Here is a 9,009-nt window from a genome sequence, read left to right as displayed (position 1 = left end):
CTGTCCGAAATATGAATCGTAGGGAAAAAGTTCGATTCAAATTTTGAACTCTTTATTTTGTAATTTTTTGAACGAGAATTACATTACATTTAATTATATTTTATAGTCAACTGTGAAAACTTACCAAGCAATCACAGTGAACTGTTAACGATAATAACGTCAAACACAAACGATAATGAGCTGTTGTCCGATTTTTGCCGATTATGTTATAATTCAAATGTAGTTCTCATATGAAATGATAGTGAAACTAAGGGATTACTCTAAAGAAGCAAGTGTGATATTAATTTTATAGTTATATCATCAGTGCACTAAGCGTTTCATGATATTAGAACAAAATGTCCAAAATATGAGGTTGTCCGAAATATGATTCAGAACGGTATCCATTTTTCGTCCCCGGTAACGATTTGATGCAAAAAAAAGCTTCCTTTTGCAATATTTCGGACATGCAAAATCGCCATTCGACATCTTTCGCTTTCAATTTGTATGAGCCACATTTTTTTGGATTGTGATAGATACGTTCTGCGGCTTTGAAGCGCTTATAATTAGCTTGTATAGTTACTCCCAATGATATTGCACGCTCTGTATGCGTTTGACACGAATCTTGATCGAGTAATGTCTCTAATTTTTTTCGTAATGTCTCTAATTCTTTTTTAATTCTTTCAATAGAAACAGAAAATCGAAACGCAAATGGTGCTTTTTTGCAGCGAAACACGGCATTTTCAACGCAGTAAAAATTAAACTTCTTGTGCAAAACTCAAAAACAATATTTGGTTGACAGCTGTCGACACTTCACGATTCAGCACAAATCAGCTATCGTCGTCCACTATTTATAGCACCGTGAGCCATCTTGTGGAATCGGCACGAATTAAGTAGGACACCTGGCAGACTTAATTTTAAAAATTCACTGATAGGTGATGGCACCTTAGCCTCTTTGGTCAAATCTAAAAATCGATTTGATGACGATGATGCTATCGTTTTGTATCTCGTTCTGTACTCCTGGGAAACCAAAGCGAGTGCAAAATTTCACCACCCAATCATCCGGAGGCGGATTCCGATTATTGTGTTGCACGAGTCCAGTCCAGCACTCACCACTGGCTCGAAAGCGCAATTTGAATCTTTTTAATATAGATTAAGATCACCATCCATGCTGCTCACGAAATTGTGGAAATTGTGTTGTTCAGAAAGCTACGACAATCTCTGTTTTATTTTCATTCGCTGGAAGTGCCTCGTTTCTTGGCAATGCAGTCATCTACAGCGTAATTGTACCTTAATCTGATTAAAAGATTTCCACCTCTCGGCTATTCGTTTGTACATGATGCAATATTATACCCTAGTCGAGAGCTATGCGTTACGGAGATCTATTGGATGACAACAATTATCATTCGCTGGAAATTCAACAAGGTGATCCCAACCGCTCGAAACAGCTCACCACAGCCATCGCACCATACATTGTGGTAAGTTTTGGCATTATTTCCAAACGTCGTTTCAACCAAGAAATTTCAATGTGTCGAAATATTTTGTTGAAAAGACAAACCCACATCAATGCACACGCTAGACAGAGTTTCATATTTGCTTTGCGGTTCCACTCTAACCACTCGAACCGGAATATCACCGCGTTGCTCGGTGGGAAGGAATACCGGGCCTCCTTTCATGGCGTCTCTTTAAACATACTTCCGCCGCTGGCTCTTTCGGATTACGCTTAATTGTGAGGAACCAGCATGTTGAATTGAGGTTCTCATCGAGAAATTCTATCTGGCAACGGAGAATGAACAGCGATGTCGAGTTTGATTTTTCATACTTCAGCTCATTCCTTTTTATTAAAAATAATATTGGTTTTTGCAACCGGATAAGGTAATCGGATATGAACCTAATCGATGAGTTTTTAACTATTTTTATTTAGATAGAACTACGAAACCACTTTAGAGTCATTGCCTTGTTATTACAAATGGATTGGGATTACAGATAGTGTTCAAATTGAAATTTCAGATTTAAATTTAAGAAAGATAAAATTTGAACAGTTTCTGCAATTGAATTTCATGTTGCTAAAATTTTGTAGGTATTATAGTTGTTGAGATAGATTTTTTGTAGTTTTGAATTTTTTTTCTAACTATTTTTACAAGATTTTCTAACTCAAAAATTATAGGACCTAAAGAATTAAGATCAAATAATTAAATTTAGGGATTTTTTTGAAATTTTATTTAAAAATATTAAAATTAGTTTGGAAAAAATCTCTCTGACAAAAAATATTTTGAAAATTAAAATGGTGAAATTGTTTGCTGCACATTAGAGTGCCAATAATAATAGTTATCTCGGATTTTCGAACGACACTTCCTGCAAAATGTTGATTCCCATGAAAAAATACCCTATATTTTAGCTCAATCGGACTTTATGTGCTAGTTTCACAAAGACGTCAAAGTTTGAGTTTTTTGAAAACCGTAAAATCGCCCAAGAGGTGGCTCAAACGGAAGTTCTAAAACAAAAATTGATGCCAAATGTCATAAAATTTCATTAAACATTTTTTGTCAGAAATCGACTTTTCAGACGGAAAAACGTCCGAGTGTCAAAAGACAGTATTGACAAAAAAAACGAGTTGACAGTATACCTCGGCGTTTCACGTAATTTGGAGATATTCGGCTTTTTTTTTTAAACCACTTGTTTCATGTACCCTTGGGTTCACGGTTTTTAAAAAACTTAAACTTTGACGTTTTTGCGACACTACACCCAAACTAGCGTTGGCAGAAAACGTTTCATGTTCGACAGAAAAAAATGTCTTTGCCCTGAAGCCTCCAAATGAACAAATAACATCATCTGTCTCAAAAGCTTTCAAATATTTGTATGTAAGGGAGCAGACATCTTTTTTTTTCTTTTTTCATCTATATTGCTTTCCATGATTTCAATATTGTACGCTTGGACCGTGATGACAGATACGGAGGGGTGCTATTGGGGATCAATAAGTGCCACTCATTTTTTCGAATTGACCTTCCACCTATTGGAGGGATCGAAGCTGTTGCTTGTCATGCAAACATCAGAGGCAAAGACCTCTGTATTGTCAGCTTGTATTGGCCTCCGAGAGCTGCGGTTAGCCGCAAGCAACTTGTTGACATGTGCTCACTCCTTCCTGAGCCACGATTGATCTTGGGAGACTTCAACTCTCACGGAACTGCCTGGGGGGAACAGTACGACGACAATCGTTCATTGTTGATATATGACCTTTGTAACAGCTTCAATATGACCGTTTTGAACACTGGGGAAACAACACGTGTACCTAAACCTCCTGCTAACCCAAGTGCTCTTGACCTCTCGCTTTGCTCGAATTCACTATCGTTAGATTGCAAGTGGGATGTAATCCAGGACCCCAACGGTAGTGATCACTTGCCAATCAAAATTTCCATCACCATTGGGTCGAATTCTTCTGAATCTATAAACATGGCATATGACCTCACAAGACACATTGACTGGAAAAAATATGCGGACGCGATTACTCTAGCCATCAATTCCAGAGATGGTTTACCTCCATTGGAGGAGTATAACTTCCTTTCTCGTTTGATCTATGACAGCGCAGTTCGCGCTCAAACGAAACCCAATCCAGGTTCCACCATTTTCCGAAGGCCTCCCAATCTATGGTGGGATAGCCAATGTTCCAAGCTTTATGTAGAAAAATCGAATGCATTTAAAGCTTTTCGGAAACGTGGTACTCCTGAAAATTTTCAAACGTATTTAGCCCTTGAGAATCAGTTCAAAAATTTGATCAAAGGGAAAAAACGTGCTTATTGGCGAAATTTCGTGGGAGGTTTGTCACGAGAAACGTCAATGAAAAAATTATGGAAAGTGTAACCCGCGACGCCGGGGGAGCGCGCGAGCCCGTCGCTACCGGGGAATTTGCGCAGATAAGCGGTCGGCTTAAGCGCCACTCCCGTGAGGGAGACCGACCGCCGTGTTATTTTCCTTGCCCGGCAATGAGACACCCACTGAGGGCGGGTTTGTCCTTTTCTCCTCACCAACCCGGTTAGCTTCGCGACTTTTTTCCTGCACTCTCGGGAGAACCCGCGATATCGTTTGTCCACGAGACGTAATGCAGACACAAGGAAGTCTGGGTCGATCCCACTGACTACCACTTATGCTGAGGTCTCCTCACTGGACCTACTAATAATGATCTTCCCCTCAACTTCAGAGCTCGCTTCGGAGCGTAGGAGTGAGAGTGGAAGTAAACAAAAAAAGGAGTCTCCACCCTGACTCGTGACCTAATTAACACAAAAAGAAGAGTGAACGGGTTCGTCGGTGTTTAGGCCACCGCGAGCCAGTAAATACACATTTGTTTCTTAGACCTTAACATATAAATCGAACGGAAAAGTTTATTTTACACTACATTAAATATCAAAACATCTCTCACAACATTCTCAATCACTTAAATCAATTAGCTTCATCAACACTTCTCTTCTACATTGAACATTTAGTCAATCAGGAAAGAACATCCATCAACATAGAAAATTTATTTACTCTAAGAACATTAATCAAATTTCATTACTCTACTCTAATTTTCCTCCCAAGTCTCGATCTCATCACATCTAGGTTGAGAAGACGGCGCGCTTGCTATTTACTCCGTTAGGCTATTCATGAATGGCTTCGCTTATAGCGATTGAAATTACACAGTCATATGGAGTGAGCTCTCCACTGCATGCATTATTTGTGTGTGTATGGCTTTGAATTGTGTGGCTTTCGTGGTTAGTAGCTATTTATAGCGTTTTGCTCAATATCACTTATCCTACATGCGCATGTTAATAATGGATAAGGAAAAAAGGTACTCACTACCATGGATTTATGTGATTCGCTACGTCGACGGGTTCTACTCCTAGCTGGGCGTGCGATGAGCGGTCCTAACTTCCGGTTTACGCCTGTTGCGGCTGCCAGTATTGTTCGCGCAGCGCAGTCTTCGAACCAGGCGGAAAGGTTTGAGCCTTGGCTGGATTTTTGGTCAATTCCAACGTTGACTCCGTGGGGTCAGTAGCGGCGCTTCCTAAAGAGGTTACACGAAAAGCACACACAAGAACCATTCAAAATTACGCCACATGAGCCAAACCACAATGCCATTCTTACCTCCGGATGTATTTAACGGATGCACGGGAGGGTACAACTTCAACTTTGCCTAAATCTATCGACTATCCAGCTAAAAAGAACACTAATGAGCACAACTAACTCGCGATAATTAAAACACCAACTACCTTTTGTGAAATTCGCGGTTCAAGAAAATAACACCACTCCGACCTCTTCCACGGTCCACGTTGAAATGGAAGAACATAATTTTTAGTCCTCAGATCAGCGTACTAATCAATAGGACCGGAACTGCGTAATTATTAACGAAGTTAATAATCACGCAAGTCATGCCAAGTTCCCTTGTCCCTACATCGGTCTCATATTCAAATATTCTCGGGCGATCACCTTTAACCTCCCGAGCGCAGTTCAAATCGAATCGCTTGCCGGGTTTTTGAGGTTCCAAGAACAAGAAAACCTCCGCCGAAAGACTCTGCTATTTGGGGGAAATATCCAAACGAAAAAAATGAAAAAAGGAAAGCATGAGTCTTTCGGGTGTATTGGTATTTGGGTGTCTTGGCTAAAACACAGCCGTCGAATCACATCCAGCACCCATTATGCCAAGTTGCTCAAATCTAAAAAGAGGAGCGGCACTCGCGTTGCCTTACATCCAATACATTGAAAGAAGAGAGAGGCTCCGATTCACACAAGTGAGCTGGTGTAGAATCTGAACTTCAAAATAACTAAACGAGGGGCTTCCAAATGTCGAAACCAGTACCACGCTACATCATTCCCTGCTGAATTTTCGAAAATTTGATTGGCATAAACCAATCAAATTTTCGAAGGCGAAAATAGAGTCTCCCTTCGCAGAATGTTCACTAACATTTTCGGGGTCATATGTGGTCATCGTCAAACTGAATTGACTCATCCTCTATCTCCAGTATCAGATCGGGTAATCTGTCTGTAACTGACCATCAACGCTTTACAGCTCCGGTCTCCAGCGAAATGTCATGCGAACCACTGTAAAAGGTTAACTCTAAACGCCCATCAAAAATTACTGGCATTACAGCAACTAACTAACTACTGAACTGAGAAACAAGAAAAACTCGAAAATACATCAATCGATCTGACCTTCAAGAACTACTATTAGTTGACAATCCTATTCACACAAAATGAAGAAAAAATATACTCAAAATTACCCAAAACTATAACTAAAATCCTTACATCCTCCACTTCTCATTAATAGAAGTATTTCTGGAGATGTAAAAAAAAACGTACTATCGACCTACGTCGAAAAAATAACTCGATGAATATTGTTCATTCCGACCTCAGAACTTTACCCGAGTAAAAAGGAATGAAAACAATATCCCTCTTAAATTAGCCCGAAATTTCTTCGGATATGGAAGCTACTTTGGAAACTCCAAAGATTGCGTGCTTCCACCGAAGAAAAATCTTAAAGTTCGCCATTCTCAATCGTTGGCATGCTCCAACGATGAGATGACCTTTTTCCTAACAAAATCACAAAACAAAACTAAATAATCAACCAATCACACATTCACGCACCCCTCGCTTACAAGCGATGTACACTCATTCTCCCAATACACTCACACAAGTCACTCAAGCTATTGCCAACTAAACAGTGTTTAAGAAGTAAACAAACCGGAGCGATGGTTTGGTCAGTGAAGTTTGTTTTTTTTTTTTTTTTTTTTTTTTTTTTTTAATTTATGTGTTACATTTGGCCCCACGTTGGGCGCCAAATGTAACCCGCGACGCCGGGGGAGCGCGCGAGCCCGTCGCTACCGGGGAATTTGCGCAGATAAGCGGTCGGCTTAAGCGCCACTCCCGTGAGGGAGACCGACCGCCGTGTTATTTTCCTTGCCCGGCAATGAGACACCCACTGAGGGCGGGTTTGTCCTTTTCTCCTCACCAACCCGGTTAGCTTCGCGACTTTTTTCCTGCACTCTCGGGAGAACCCGCGATATCGTTTGTCCACGAGACGTAATGCAGACACAAGGAAGTCTGGGTCGATCCCACTGACTACCACTTATGCTGAGGTCTCCTCACTGGACCTACTAATAATGATCTTCCCCTCAACTTCAGAGCTCGCTTCGGAGCGTAGGAGTGAGAGTGGAAGTAAACAAAAAAAGGAGTCTCCACCCTGACTCGTGACCTAATTAACACAAAAAGAAGAGTGAACGGGTTCGTCGGTGTTTAGGCCACCGCGAGCCAGTAAATACACATTTGTTTCTTAGACCTTAACATATAAATCGAACGGAAAAGTTTATTTTACACTACATTAAATATCAAAACATCTCTCACAACATTCTCAATCACTTAAATCAATTAGCTTCATCAACACTTCTCTTCTACATTGAACATTTAGTCAATCAGGAAAGAACATCCATCAACATAGAAAATTTATTTACTCTAAGAACATTAATCAAATTTCATTACTCTACTCTAATTTTCCTCCCAAGTCTCGATCTCATCACATCTAGGTTGAGAAGACGGCGCGCTTGCTATTTACTCCGTTAGGCTATTCATGAATGGCTTCGCTTATAGCGATTGAAATTACACAGTCATATGGAGTGAGCTCTCCACTGCATGCATTATTTGTGTGTGTATGGCTTTGAATTGTGTGGCTTTCGTGGTTAGTAGCTATTTATAGCGTTTTGCTCAATATCACTTATCCTACATGCGCATGTTAATAATGGATAAGGAAAAAAGGTACTCACTACCATGGATTTATGTGATTCGCTACGTCGACGGGTTCTACTCCTAGCTGGGCGTGCGATGAGCGGTCCTAACTTCCGGTTTACGCCTGTTGCGGCTGCCAGTATTGTTCGCGCAGCGCAGTCTTCGAACCAGGCGGAAAGGTTTGAGCCTTGGCTGGATTTTTGGTCAATTCCAACGTTGACTCCGTGGGGTCAGTAGCGGCGCTTCCTAAAGAGGTTACACGAAAAGCACACACAAGAACCATTCAAAATTACGCCACATGAGCCAAACCACAATGCCATTCTTACCTCCGGATGTATTTAACGGATGCACGGGAGGGTACAACTTCAACTTTGCCTAAATCTATCGACTATCCAGCTAAAAAGAACACTAATGAGCACAACTAACTCGCGATAATTAAAACACCAACTACCTTTTGTGAAATTCGCGGTTCAAGAAAATAACACCACTCCGACCTCTTCCACGGTCCACGTTGAAATGGAAGAACATAATTTTTAGTCCTCAGATCAGCGTACTAATCAATAGGACCGGAACTGCGTAATTATTAACGAAGTTAATAATCACGCAAGTCATGCCAAGTTCCCTTGTCCCTACATCGGTCTCATATTCAAATATTCTCGGGCGATCACCTTTAACCTCCCGAGCGCAGTTCAAATCGAATCGCTTGCCGGGTTTTTGAGGTTCCAAGAACAAGAAAACCTCCGCCGAAAGACTCTGCTATTTGGGGGAAATATCCAAACGAAAAAAATGAAAAAAGGAAAGCATGAGTCTTTCGGGTGTATTGGTATTTGGGTGTCTTGGCTAAAACACAGCCGTCGAATCACATCCAGCACCCATTATGCCAAGTTGCTCAAATCTAAAAAGAGGAGCGGCACTCGCGTTGCCTTACATCCAATACATTGAAAGAAGAGAGAGGCTCCGATTCACACAAGTGAGCTGGTGTAGAATCTGAACTTCAAAATAACTAAACGAGGGGCTTCCAAATGTCGAAACCAGTACCACGCTACAAAGTGGCTCGAAACATGAGAAATCGCTCTTCATCCAATGAAAGCGAGGAATATTCACATCGATGGATCTTTAATTTTGCACGAAAGGTTTGTCCTGATTCCGCTCCTGTGCAAAAATTTGTTCGAGATATACCACAAGATAGGTGCGATCTTGATTCCGAGTTTTCGATGGTAGAATTCTCTCTTGCTCTCCTTTCATGTAACAATTCTGCTCCGGGATCGGATAGAATTAAGTTCA

General features: G+C 40.9%; 1 long non-coding RNA gene across 3 annotated transcripts; it reads right to left on the bottom strand.

Annotated features, from left to right (window-relative positions):
- Nucleotides 1–3,848: 3,848 nt before the first annotated feature.
- On the bottom strand, nucleotides 3,849–8,765 carry LOC129779463 (uncharacterized). 3 transcript variants are annotated; one of them, XR_008743665.1, is made up of 4 exons: nucleotides 8,177–8,765; nucleotides 8,052–8,121; nucleotides 7,764–7,971; nucleotides 3,849–5,014 (listed from the first exon to the last, which is right to left on the bottom strand). It is a non-coding gene; the product is annotated as an uncharacterized LOC129779463 (long non-coding RNA). The 3 variants fall into 3 exon arrangements; XR_008743664.1 differs by having other exon boundaries at nucleotides 7,764–8,121; XR_008743667.1 differs by lacking the exons at nucleotides 7,764–7,971; nucleotides 8,052–8,121; nucleotides 8,177–8,765 and adding exons at nucleotides 5,095–5,164; nucleotides 5,220–6,717.
- Nucleotides 8,766–9,009: the final 244 nt, after the last annotated feature.

Source organism: Toxorhynchites rutilus, chromosome 3, assembly GCF_029784135.1.
Source record: "Toxorhynchites rutilus septentrionalis strain SRP chromosome 3, ASM2978413v1, whole genome shotgun sequence".
NCBI classification, from domain to species: Eukaryota; Metazoa; Arthropoda; class Insecta; order Diptera; family Culicidae; genus Toxorhynchites; species Toxorhynchites rutilus.
The sequence above is the reverse complement of the archived record's forward strand: the minus strand, read 5'-3'. Positions and strand labels throughout refer to the sequence as shown.